Below are 14,180 nucleotides of genomic sequence, written 5' to 3' on the forward strand. Positions count from 1 at the left end.
GCAGGCTATTGTTACACATAACACTGTAGTTCTGACCCAGTCTTTATGTTCGTTGTTACAGCATGCCAGAAGCATATCAGCTGGAACAGACTTACAGATTTGGGTCATAGGAGGGAACTGAGGTGAATCTAAAATAATATGACAAAATTTTCTTATTGTGATAATTCATAACTTGAAAAAAAATGGTAGCTCTAACACAACCCATAATCTTTGTAGTGGTAGAACTGCAGAGAGTTTTTAACAAATTATGACTGGACTTTAGGCAGGTTCGAGGTTTTTTTCCTTATTTTGTCATTCAAATAAAGCTAAAAAATATTCAGTGGAGTACTAAGTCATGTCCACTTCAATTTGAATTATATAGGGCTTCCTCTTAAGGGCTTTGTGTTTTCATCTAACAAAACTGACATCCCTAGCAGCTGCATAGCAGCTCATCCTGTACCAGTGCCTTAGCCCAAGACATGCACATTTCTGAGTTTTGAACAATAGCTTTAATAGCAAGACAGTGGGTTTGCAATCCTGTCCTCTTCCAGGAAATCTCCTTCTTTTCGCTTATGTACATTCAGAAAACAGCTGGTTTTGTTGTCTACATACTTGAAGTGGTAGATTTATTTGAACCTACAAGATGATTAAGGGATGAAATGTATCAGAAAATAAAAGCATGGCTTACCCAAAGGGATGAGTCCCAACACACCCAGTTGGACTTGATGATCTCAATTCTTTTTCAACCTGGTTGATTCTATGATTGTTATTAGCTAGGTTTTGTTGATTTGATATCAAACATTATTTATGTTTGACATCAAGCTTCATTTTCTACTTGTTCAGGACTCCTGTTTTGCTTGTTAAGGCCATAATACAGTTTTCAGGAGGCAGCTTAGTGGTAATCTTTGTCTCTCTCATTCTGAAACAGGGACTTAAGTCTCTACTCCAAAACACACTGGTGCCTATTCCAGCATAACAGAGTAGTTCAGATAACTGCGATTGTGTGAGGGGAGTAGTTCCACGTTTACTGCAGAAATATACAATCGTTTGCAATCATCAGTGATCTTTGGTGCAAATTAGACTTTTTTTTTAGGTTTGGCAGAAGTGTAAATTACCTCATTAAATTCAGAAGACAGGCAGTAAATCTGTTATACAATGGAGATTAAATCAATGTGTATCTGAGAAATATATTTTTATCTTCATTGTTACTCTATTTAAATGTTGATGCAAATACATGTCCTCAATGTTGCTGCACTTTGTTCTTTTAATACCAGTAAAAGTACAAATTTGTAACTATGCTGATACTATCCTCAGAACCGAAAGACAGAGAAAAATAGGTTCCAGTTAAGCTTTCTGCTCCCCAAGATCCATAGAGAATCATAGAATCATTTTGGCTGGAAGGGAACTTAAAGATCATCTAGTTCCAACCTGCTGCCATGGTCAGAAACTCATCCCACTAGACCAGGCTACTCCAGGTCCTGTCCAGCCTTGCCTCAAACACTGCCAAGGATGGGGCAGCCACAGCTTCTCCGGGCAACCTCAGCCAGTGTCTCACCACCCTCATAGTGAAGAAATTATTCCTAGTGTCCTAATTTAAATCTACCTTCATGTGGCCAGAAGCTAAAGCAGGGAGAATGTGCACATACACATACAGACACCGTCCCGGCTGCAATAGAAAGTGGCATGTATTATGCCTCCTAAATCAAGTAACTTGAAAGCAAGTCCATGCTCTACTGCAGAAATACAGAAACCTTTTGTTTTCTCCATCCCAGTACAGCTTTTGTGGCAGAAAAACCCCTTTCCCGGAAAAATCCCACCAGGCTTTGCCAGCTGAGCTGAGAGCACCACCGCTCCCTGCCAGCACCGCCGCGCCGTGCCGGATGGAGGGATGGATGCATACACGGATGTATGGGTGAGTGGATGGAGGGGATGGACGGATGAATGGGGTCAGGGCCGCGCGGGGTAGCCCGGGGGGGCGGGCGGGGCAGGTGGTGTCGAGGCGGGGCGCGCACGGCGCCGCCCCCGGTCCCCAATTGGAGCCGGCGGTGGGGGGCCGCTCCGCGCCGCCCCCCGCGCACAAAGCCGGGCTGCCCGGCAGCGGCGGTGTTGGCGGAGCCATGCAGAGCTGCGGGCGCTGGTTGGGCGGCTGGCGGCCCGAGGGGCGCCGCGGCACCTGCGGGCGGCGGCGGGGGGGGCTCCGCTGCGCTGGGGTGGCGGCGAGGCGGCGCGGTGCATCGAGCAGCTCCTGCCGCGGCACGATGAACTTCTCCCTGCGGCACATCGGGCCGCGGGAGAGGTAAAAGCAGGAGATGATGCGAGCCATCGGGGTGCAGGTAGGTGCCCGCACAGCACCGTGCGGGGCGGGCGGTCGTTCCCGCTCTGGAAGTAACTACGGAGTACGGTCTGCTCTTTGCAGAGCGTCGAGGAGCTGATGGATAAAACCATCCCGGCCAGCATCCGACTTCGGAGGCCGCTGAGGATGGACGATCACGTCTGTAAGTAACCGCATAGTCCCGAGTACTCTCGGACCCCTTCCCCCCGCTGCCTCCCGCGGCGCCTTCCGGCCTCCCGCGCTCGCTGGAGGGATTTGGGCTGCACTCCCATGGAGTGTCCCCGCTGAGACGTGTAGTGGACAGATTTCCCCGCACAAGTGAAGTGCGGGGTAAGTCTTAAGTAAGCGTAGCAGTACCACCACCGACACTTCAGCTTTCACAGACTAACTTGTTAGTAGTTCAGCTGCTGCGCTTCTTGCGTTCGTGTCGGAAATCGGTAGGAAAACGTGTGTGGCAGAGCGGAGCTACTCAAAATCTGCTTTTGAGCTCAACTGCTATAGTGCTTACACTTTATCTCAGGAGTTTGATATGAAAGGAAAAAGTGTGGCTAAAAATCGTCCCCTTGGTGTGAACTGTAGCTTCAAATGGGCCACTGCCTTTTTGTGGGCTTTTTTGCAGGATTTCTTTGTTTTCTGTTGTTAAGTTCGTGTAGTGTCTTCCTCCTCCTGCTCACCCCCAAATGCGCACTTTTTAATAACATTCAAAACCTGTGTCTCCGTATAATGGATACACAGTAGAGTAACGGATAGCGTTTAGAATCTGTCTGATTGAGGGAGATGCATAAACCTGCAGGAACACAAAACTGAGCCAGCAATTTTGGCAGTACAGTACTTCAGCAAAACGCTGCGGAAAACTTCAAATGATTTGATGAGGTTTTAGATATTAGCATCTTTAAAAGTCAGCAATCACAGCACGAAACTTCTGTCTGCATAACTGGGATGTTGGTAAGCATCTGTGAACATGATGCTGGAAAACCTGTGAGTGAAAGAAATGCTTAACATGCACCGTAGCTAAACAGTTCCACTGAAACTAACAAAGCCCTGGGGCCGTTCAGGTGATGCAGTCAATTGCATCGATATTAACTTCATATTTGCGTCAGGAGTCTGTGCCCTGTTTGCTGGAAGGTTGACCTTTCTTGCTGGCTTTCTTTTCATTGCTCATCCATGCGCTGTAATGTGAGTGTGAGCTGCAGGCCCGCAGCTCCGGTGAGGCTCCCGGCCAGTTCAATCTGGTTACTCCGAGATGACATCACGGATGAGAGGCAGCGCCACAGTGAACAGCCAGGAAAACTAGAGCCTGGAAATACAGATTGTAGCCAGGGGGGATGCAGTGTTGACTGGAAGTTTCTACTTCCAACATATGTTATTGGTACAGTGGTATTTTATTTCTTGGTAAATCCCCATCCTATTAAAATGGAGACGGGGGGTGGTGAAGTGGAATTCAATCACTGCTTTCTTCCTGTATAACTGATGAAAGTATTGCTTGGAATGTTTTCCTACAGTTAATGTATTTTAATCAAGGTACTCTCAGACTGATGCATGATTTTCATTCATCCTCAGAGAAAAAATATTTTAAGATTATTGTAACTTTAGGTGTGTAAGAGGGGTTAAATGTAGATTTTCACTAATTACTTTTAAAAACCTTTCAATTTTTTATTGTTGTTTTTGTTCTATTTTTTGTGGGTTTTTAAAGTAGATGATAGTTTTGTGAAGCTTTACATTAATAAGAAAACACATAAAAGTGATATAGTACTGTTGGGCACTGAAATACTTGCACATTATTGAAAACTAAACTGGTGATGTCAACCTAAGTCAAAATCCTGATGCAGTTTTAGTGTTCTCATGCTGATTTTCATAGCAATTTTGAAGTGGATGTCTCCTACATTGCTGTGCATCCGTTCATGTTCTGTTGTATGGAGGTTCTCACAGTGCAACAGGACCTCATTAACTAACAGTATATTTAACTCACTGGCATTTGCTCCACTTGCTATGCTGTTCTTGTTCCCCTAGAGTAAACTGTGAAAGAATGTGACTGTGATGCAGTCTCATATTGCATGGCACGCAACAGGGAGTTTTCAAAGGATGCTTGCATGAGGTATAGAAAACCCTTTTCTGCACAATGCTGTATTTTCTTCTGCAGACAATGTGATGAATTGTCTTTTGAAATTTAATGTGTAGATTTTTGCCACTAGTTCTCCACTGCATTGATAGCAGAAAATTCCACAGCTTATAAAAGTTAAAAGCCTCAGCTTAAAGCTGTGTAACTTCACTTTGAACATCGTGTACCTAGGACACTGTTCTCTGAGTAAAACTTGCTTCCCTTGCTAATGTATCGTTGGAGAGAACACTGTCTTTCTTCTGATCACCAGTCTGGGATTTCTTATGTGAGTATGGATATATGATTTCTCTGTCATACCCTTCTATTAAAGGGAAATATCAAAAACTAGGGAAATTTTCATGAGAATGATATTCTCAACAAGTTTATTTTTTATTGTATGAAGACAATTTTGCTCACACTATCCCCCAAACTCCTACATGCAATGAAAGAACCAGGGCAAGGCAGTTCAAAACATGTTGTTCAACCTATGCATTCACAAAATTTCTAATATAGTATCTCCTAGTGGCTTAAATATACACTTCCACTTTTCCTGTATAACTTTCATTTAAAAAACATGATCACAGTAACTCCAGAGAGCCAGTTGAATTGAATCAGCTGTGCTCAAGATATTCCTTTGTATTAGGAAACACAGTTGAGTTTGTATTGTAGTCCCACTGAAGTCAATGATTACAGTTACAATTAGATATGCATACCCAAAACCCCTGAACAGACCATACATCTGGGTGACTGTCATAGGTGTCAGCAACTATATTTTTGGGTTATTTTAAAACTTTTACTAGCTTTAGGCTTCATCTCTGGTGTGTACATTTGGTGTTTATCTTCAAATTTTAGGTGTGGCAGTAAGAAAGCTTGTTTTCCCTTTGTAATGTACAAGTTGTCTGAAAGACAGAAAAACAATGGCTGTGTGGTATGCAATAGCTGAATAGCTGTAAAAAAACCAAAAAAAACCCTCCTATGGATGCAGCTTATATTTAAGAGCTGTTTTAAATCATATTGCATATTCCATTATTCATAAATAAAAACCTCTCATTACAGTAGAAGCACAATCTTTTTGTACATGGTTTGTTTTTTCCTAGATGTTTTAGCATAGCCCTACTCTTCAATGGAAGAATTGAGCTTTGTTACTCCCCTGAAGGAGAATAATACAATAATAATAATATATGGAAAGAGAAGGCCTCTAGCCTTAACTGGACATTTGTTTTGCTTAGGTATGAATGAAAAAGCCATTCTGATAAATGGTAAGCTTGCTGGTACAAGTGCATCTACACTAGAAATGTTTTTTCAATAGTTATTAGTGTTCCTGTATTGGTAAGTCTCTTCTTGTACAGACATAGTCAATGACGGAGGAGAAGAGTGTAGTTTGTGCTAAAAAGTTTCTGAGTTGAGTTGCTTCTTTCGATATGTAATATGGCAGAAGTATCTGTGTTCCTTTCCTGACCTAAAAAAAAGACATTTGAAAAATGCCTGCTGCCATGAGCCCACTGACAGTGTTGTAAAGCCAAATGAACATGCCATTGAAACACAGTAGGGGTAAAACAGCAAAATGTCCAGTTTTCCCTAACAGTAAGTTGCAGTCCTGTACCTCACTGATTCTGGAAGGGGACTTCTTTTACATTCAGCTTTTCTGCAGATACGTTAAGGGGAAATGTGTGTTTTGGCATGTAATTTCTGCTCAGTTACTATTTACAACAAGGCTAGGCATCTGTTTGGTACTTAACTGTGATCAACTGCTACTACGGAGCTTTTTTCCCACTGTCACAGTAAGTAAACCAGCACAATCAGCTTTTCTTTAGGTTATTGAAAGGTGCTTTAGCATGTTTGTAGCGATTGACCACTTGAAGTACGAGAACAGATCATCTTATATAAGAGTAATCCTCTTTCTTTTATCCCTGCAAAGCTACTGTCTACCTCAGTCGCAGGTTGCCCCTTCAATACTGCTACTGTATGTCATGTCCACCTTTACTTAATAGGTAGGCTTTGTACATACTTATACTTCTTTTTTTTCCAGAAAGCAGAAATATTTTTTTTTAATTCAGGATTGAAATTTAAAAAATTAGCTTACAAGCTCTGCCATTTCTACATATCCCCTCTCCCCCCCCCCCCCCCCCCCCCCCCCCCCCCCAAATATTCCCAGTTACATTCTCAAATTTTAGAATTATAATCATTAGTTTATAAAATATGTGTAAAAACTTCTGCTTGGTCTTAAGCCAGGCTATAGAGCAAATCAGGGGCTATTAATTTCCATTACTCAGGAATGCAGCTCTTTATGGGTTGTCTTCCTAAAGGCAAGCTGTGATGAACTACTAGGCAGTATAAAACATTAGGAAAGGAGCCTTCATCCAAGTCTCTTCAAAGGACATGCCAAATGCAGAGGTGTGTATTTGAGCTATGCTGCTGCTGTTGCATTCCTAGTAACCAAAGGAGGGTGGGAGAAGCAGGAGTGTAAGTAAGTAGTGTGCCCTCCAGCATTTCACCATCCTCATTGAAACTAGTACTGTAACTGTCATCACAGGTAGCTACCCATATTGTATGTAATAATACTAATATATTCAGTGTTGGGATCTATCAGCACAGGTCTTCCAGGTGGGATGTGGTTCAGCTCTTAAGCTTAGTTGCTATCTAAGCTGCCTACAGTCCCACTAGCCTTTTTTCTTTGTGTCTTTAATCAGTTTAGAAACTGGTTTATTTCAGAGAAAATATCAGCACAAGTTCTTCATGTCGTAGTTTATTAGCTATGTTAGCTGAAAAATTGCTCTGTAGAAGAACCATCCACTCAAGCAAAGGAAATGCTATCTGGCACATAGTACAGTATTTGTGGTATGTGTTTACTTCAGAAATCACATTTCTAATGCATTTTTGTGTGTGACATTGGGCTAGTGTGCTTTCAACTGAATTTGGAGTTAAGCAAATTTGTTACCATTTTCAAAGAGCACTGATGTTTGAATTCTGCAAGAATAAAGCCATCCCTTTCTCAGACTGCACCCAAACTGTCCTTCATGAAACCTTTGGATTGCAAGTGGTAGAGGAAGATCTCCTCAGTGTTAAAACTCTTACTTAAAATAAAGAAACAAGTGCACCTGGAAGAAATTGTGTGGGAGGAATACTGGAAACCAGAGCTGCCACCAGTTTATGAAACTTTGCCCTGGACAGTTGCTGAGTTGAAATATAATAAACACATGACTCTTGAGCCTTCAGAAAAGTTGCCATTTACTGACAACAAACAATTAATCTTTATACATAGATCTAACAGTAATACTGAGTAAAGGCAGAGGAGAAATGAACTTTGAAGTGAGAACTGAAGATCAGTAGAAAAATAACTTTGTGGAGGGTTAATATAACTATGGAAGACATCAATTGAAAACCAGATTTTCTTTTTAATTAATCTATACATGGAAACACAATAAAAGCACTTCAGGTAAAAGGAAGAGGAGAGATCAGTTTTGAAATAGAGCTGAAGTTGCAATATCCTTGTTTATGGCTGCAGAAGAAATTCCAAATTCCAGAGAATCAAAATTCCTCTACCTAGATAATTATTTGCTACCAGATTCCACAGCATTAACTGTTTCAACTTGATCTATCTTGTTGGAGTAACTTGTGGGGGAGAATTAAGTGTTGAGACCCAAGCTATTCTGCACTGGTGATCTCTAGCCTACATTCCCAAGTCTGCTTTTCCAGCTGCAGTGCAGAATGAACAGAACTTGGGTGCAGCTGCCCCAGTACAGCAGTTTCCCCAGTCAGACTTTGGTGAGGGGGAATGAAGAAAGTCACACTTCCCCTACCTGAGTGCTTTGGCACTGTTGTGCTGGGCAGATGTATCTCCCTGTGTAATCTCAGGCAGCTAACTGACTGTCTTTCTGCATCTGCAGATACTAAAATACTTGGTAAATCTTTCCCTTTGGCAAATACTGGGTAACTTTATCCTTTGACTACTAGGAACAGGTTGACTGAATGTGATTTTTGTGAAACTTACACTGAGAATTATGCGGAAGTATGTCCAAAGACTAAATTAACAACTGGGGGAGGGAGTGCAAATGTTTTCTGTCTGAACACTTCAAAAGCATTCTGTTGTAACTTCAAAAACATTGTTGTAATCATTCTAAACTAAACTGGCAGACTCATTTAAAAATTAATCTTAAATGGAATTTCTTAAGCTAGAAATACTGTATCTTTTTAACAGGTGAGCATACTGAAATTGAGCTAAAAGAACTGCTCTCTTTTTATCAGCTCCTTAGGGAAGATGCGAGAAAATGCAGTTCTTTAATACTAAGAAATTACTCCTGAGTGCTTGGTTTGAGCCCATTCTGTGCAAATATGGCTTTGTTAGAAAACGCTGAATCATAGCTGTGGGTTTGCTGTGGCTTCATTCAGTGATGATCTGCAAAGTCTAACTAATAAAAGAGTGCTTCTGAGATATATTTTAATGCATGTGCAAAGACCAAATTGTATATGGCATTAGCACAAAAAGGGCTCCATAAGCCATTTGTCTACCACTGTTTCTCTCAATTTTGTTTCCATATTGGCCTGAAACCCTGTTATTATTCAGTTGTTGCATTTTCCAGAATTTTGGAAGAATTTAACTTTCCTGAAATATTTTACCAGCTTGTTATTTGATCTCTACTTTTCTTGGTTGTGCTTTGAATCATAGAATCGTAAAATAGTTAGGGTGGAAAGAACCTTAAGATCATCTAGTTCCAACCTCCTGCCATGGGCAGGGACACCTCACACTAAACCGTGTCATGCAAGGCTTCGTCCAACCTGGCCTTGAACCACCGTCAGGGATGGAGCATTCACAACTTCCCTGGGCAACCCATTCCAGTACCTCACCACCCTAACAGTAAAGAATTTCTTCCTTATATCCAACCTAAACTTTCCCCTGTTTAAGTTTTTAACCCGTTACCCCTTGTCCTATCACTACAGTTCCTAATGAAGAGTCCCTCCCCAGCATCCCTATAGGCCCCCTTCAGATACTGGAAGGCTGCTATGAGGTCTCCACGCAGCTTCTCTTCTCCAGGCCAAACAGCCCCAACTTTCTCAGCCTGTCCTCATATGGGAGGTGCTCCAGTCCCCGATCATCCCTCGTGGCCCTCCTTGGACTTGTTCCAACAGTTCCATGTCCTTTTTATGTTGAGGACACCAGAACTGAACACAATACTCCAAGTGAGGTCTCACGAGAGCACAGTAGAGGGGCAGGATCACCTCCTTTATTCTGCTACTGTTTATACTTGCCTCACCAGTGTTGGATTTTTTTTGTTTGTTTGTTACACAGGGGTGCATGGCATTTAGTTAAATTGCTGTAATTTTCTGAAGTAATTTCTTTTCAATTAGGTGAAAATGAAGTCCTTGAAACTCTATACAATATTGCAAGCAAAAACAAGATATGGAGGTCCTATATAGGCATGGGTTATTACAACTGCTCAGTGCCTCAGCCCATTGCACGGAATTTGTTGGAGAATGCAGGATGGTAATGTACCACATTTTCTGCTTAAATGTATTTGTATGAATATACATTTAAATGTATCTGTATAAATATACAATTGAAGTTTATCTTGTGAATGACCATATTAAAAAATACCCCAAACCTTTTCTTTTTACTAGGACTTTCATGTATTTGATACTGGTGTGTATCAACTGTGTTCCTGTGTAGGAACTGTGTTGCTCATGTTCAAGCTAAAGAGGAAAAAGAAGACTTTTGACTTCAAAAGGTGTATTTTCTGTAAAATATTGAATTAATTTTGTGATTTCTATTCACAGCTCCCATTTATTATAAACTAGCAATAGAGTATTTTTTTTGCTTTAAGGAAGTATACAGATCTAGCTCCCTAAACCAGAGTAATTCTTTCCTAACTGCTGCCAAAATTTTAAAATGCCTAACTCCTCTGTTGGTCTCTGCAGTTCTGGGTGAAAGTAGGTTAAATACTATGGAGTACTTTGATTATGGTTTTCTTAGGAAGAAGTAAGAAGCCTTGAAAATTTTTAAAGGCTTTTCTCTTGGTATTTCTTGATTTAATTTAATTTTTTTTTTTGAAACTAGAAGCCTTTAGGAGTTCACATGTGTATCTATAAAGGATATTCTCCTCTGAACAAATGATTTTCTGGTGCTTGAAAATATATATACAGCAGTACTTCATAATTCATTTATGAAAATGCTGAGGATATTCTTTTCATCACCCACCTGACATTGCAGGTTCTTGCGACAAGCAAAAGAATGGCATTTCTGACAGAATTGAATTGAATGTTATCAGTTTGTGCAGTGGGTTCTTTTTTGTTTGGTTGTGGTTGGTTTTGTTTGGTTTGGTTTTACTACTTAAAAAGGAAAATATTTTAATGCATTGATTCATAGCTTATGCATTGATTCATAATTTATAAACAGCATTAATCTAAGCAACAATTGTGTATTATCTCTTTATGGACTCCTCCAGACAAAGTCACTAAGGCTTGGTTATAAATACTCATTTAGCATTGACATTTCCCTAAAGAACAGTGATTCAGAAATGACACAACAGAAAGAACTAAATTTAATGTGGAATCTCGCATTCCAACAAACTGAGGGCCTCTTGATACCCTGCATTGTCTCATTTGGTTTAGAAGTTCCCTCATCTCTAGCCTGTAACATCCTTTCTTACGTACCATATTAAAATAATAACTGTCACCTGTATTATTATTTTTATTTTATTTTAATAAAAACAGGATTTATATATATATGTATAAAAATCACCAACCAGCCAACGAGTCATATTAATCACTGTAAAAAGCCATCGTTACTTAGGTGCTGTATTTTTTGCAATTTGGTTGCCTAAGTAGGTCTGTGTATCTGTAGACCTTCAGGTCTATTTTTAGACTTGTCTGCTGCATTTGCATTTCAAAATTTTGAACCCTTGAAAAAGATGCACTGTTTGGACTGAAGGAACATACGCAGGTAGGTCTATGCAAAGTTTTATTTGGCCTTATCCCCCACCCACTTTTTGCAACATATGGAATCAAAGTATTTCACAACAGTGCCACAAAAAACCCAAATGCTCTTTTGCAAGAGGCAAAAATAGGAACAGTTAAAAAGTAAGCAGACTAAAATTAACTGTGTCTTTTTAAATCCTAAAAAATTACATAGTGTTAATGAAACAAGTGGGAGAGTCTGTCCATAAATCTATTCTTGCAGTGTCCGGTATAGCCAAACTAGATGGCCAAAACCTAAAATTTTACATGGCTAAAGTGAAGGCTAAACTATTTGCTTGAAGAGGGTGTACATGTGTGCAAAATCAATTTTCCAGACTTTAGGGAAGCTGTTTGTTTAGGAAATCCAACCTATACTGAGCGTGTGACACTTTTCATGCTAGCACATTTCACATTGCAGCTCCAAGGGAGCTCCAAGGGCTGTTGTTTCTGATCTGTTCTGTCTCTCTCACATGGCTCTTAGTTTCTCATTGCATGGCATTCCTTAGAGCAAGGCTTCTACTGGTATACAATGTAACTTTATTAAAAGATTTGATTGTGCAAGTCTGTGAAAAATGAGAGTAAAGGACTTCATAGTATTTAGGACACTTCGACTTCATTGGGAGAACAGCAAAGGGTGGATTTCAAGAGAAAACTGTTGAGAACAAAAATTATTTTCAGCTGAAAGTGAGACTACTGACCCACACTGCTTTCTGTAGATTATCACAGAAGTCTTCCCAAATCTCAGATTCTGAAAAAAAAAAAAAAAAAAAATAAAAAAAAAATGCTCAGCACTGGTGGTGTTTCAAAACTCCTAAAACATTTGGACAATGATCTGTAATATCTTTGTTCACAGTAAAAGCTGAATAGCTTAATTACTATGTGATAAAACTGTGACCAAAATGCCACTACTAAGTGCCTAGGAAGTCAGCATTCAGGAATTTCTTGTACTGGCAGCTATAGAAAAGAATAGGCATACTTTTCTTTTAAGTCTGAATCCCAGTGTAATTACTTCTGTATTTATGGAAGAAGCTATTTCAAAAAGACTTGCTAGAATTATTCAGATAATTTTTTTTTTAAAAAAATACCTTGAATGAAATTTAGAGAACAAGCAGAGAAATTTCTGTTGTGGACCTGAATGCTGCAGTTAAAATTCCAGGGATGTGACTTAGTTACAGAAGGTAGAGGATAAGTATCCTTTACTTTTGACACTTGATTTCCTTTTGGTCTTGGTCTCCGGTTGCTAACAATTTCTTGTTCCTAGCAAATGTGTGCCTAGTAATTCCATGCTGACATGCGGTGGAAGTCTTACAAGTATTTTTCATACACCACTTAGCTGATATTAGAAAAAATACCAGCCTGGTTTTCCCAAAGAAATAAATAGCAGGCCAATGTGTAACTTGCTTTATCATTAGAACATACCAACTCTAAGATGCTGCAGAAGAATTTATTTCGGGGCATACCACCAATTATGTGATCTTCAGCAGAGAGTCCTGAAGTGTATGAATACCTGTCATCTGTCTGCTGGAACGGATGCATAGTCCTTATTCTGCTGTGCCGCATATTAACATATTCATTAATTTATTTTCACTTCCAGTGTGCTGAACTCTTTTCCTTCTAGCATACCAAATTAATTCTGTGCCCTGACAGTATAAATGAAGATGTGAAGAGTTGGGGTTTCAAAAATCAGCTTACATATAGTCGTCTTATTAACATGTATGTTCCAAGCAGTATTTAGTTTGGGGGCTTAAATGGATAAAAATAACTATCAGGCCTTAAAAATCAAGGCAGCCTTTGAAGTCACACTAATACCATACAGCAGAGAATGATGTGGAGGTCTCCAAAGTACAGCTCACTTGATTCCTTTGCCCCAGACATTAAATATGTAAGAACAAAGTACTTGTGCCAAGGACACCTGCAATCTTTACACAGGTATTATAACTTGTTAAACTTAGTAGCAACCAAGCTCTTATCCCATGTTCTGAAAATTATGCACAGTATGCAAAAGCTGATATAAACATTATGCAGCTGGTTTCTACATGGATACAGAATGGGTACAGAAAGCTGTACTAGCAGCTGTAAAGCATGCCAAATTGGCAGTAAATTCAGTGTTTATGCTTTGAGTTGAAAACTGCATGTCTTCATGCCCTGTCATAAGACTATTCAGCTTTGTCAAACCCATGGGTAAGCTCCTATTTTAGGAAAACACTTATAACTGCTCTTCAAAGGTGCATAAATTGCCAAGTGATGCATCTGGAACTCTACATACAGTATGTCGTTTGGGAATTTCACAGGCTAGATGGAGCTGCTTGCAGTTGGATGGCCCTCATTACACAGCTTTACTCTAGTATCTTTCTACACTGCACTATTTATATATGTGCGTATTTAAATTAAATGCACCTTTTTTTTCTTATGTTTTGTTTCCATTTTGGCCTTAACAGTTTTCCAGTGTTGTCAGATGTATGAATTTTTTTTCTTGGCTTGTGTACACTCATTTTAAGTTCTGCTTGCAGTCTGTCCTACTTTAGGTTTAATTTCATCTTATTAATTGTCAGGTCTCAAAAAGAACACTGTATAACTGAAAATCCAAGTCAATTCTAGCTCTGCCATTGCAGGAGATGAGTCTTGCAGATGTCTAAAACTGCAAAACGTAATTTACAACAAGACAAAAAATATTGTGTTGATTATGAATACATTAACATTCAAGAGTTTCAGTCAAAGTATAGCAAAAATCGCTGAGGAAGACAGATTTTGTTTGCTAAAACTTCAGGTTTTACTTCTGAAAAAAAAACCCACCTGTTTTGTATTAAGAAATAAATTAGG

The 14,180-nt window shown here is 39.8% G+C and overlaps 1 pseudogene; it reads left to right on the top strand.

Annotated features, from left to right (window-relative positions):
* Positions 1–2,096: 2,096 nt before the first annotated feature.
* Positions 2,097–14,180, top strand: part of LOC117438874 (glycine dehydrogenase (decarboxylating), mitochondrial-like) — a 30,868-nt pseudogene continuing 18,784 nt past the window's right edge.

This window comes from Melopsittacus undulatus, unplaced genomic scaffold (genome assembly GCF_012275295.1).
Source record: "Melopsittacus undulatus isolate bMelUnd1 unplaced genomic scaffold, bMelUnd1.mat.Z mat_scaffold_761_arrow_ctg1, whole genome shotgun sequence".
Taxonomy (NCBI): domain Eukaryota; kingdom Metazoa; phylum Chordata; class Aves; order Psittaciformes; family Psittaculidae; genus Melopsittacus; species Melopsittacus undulatus.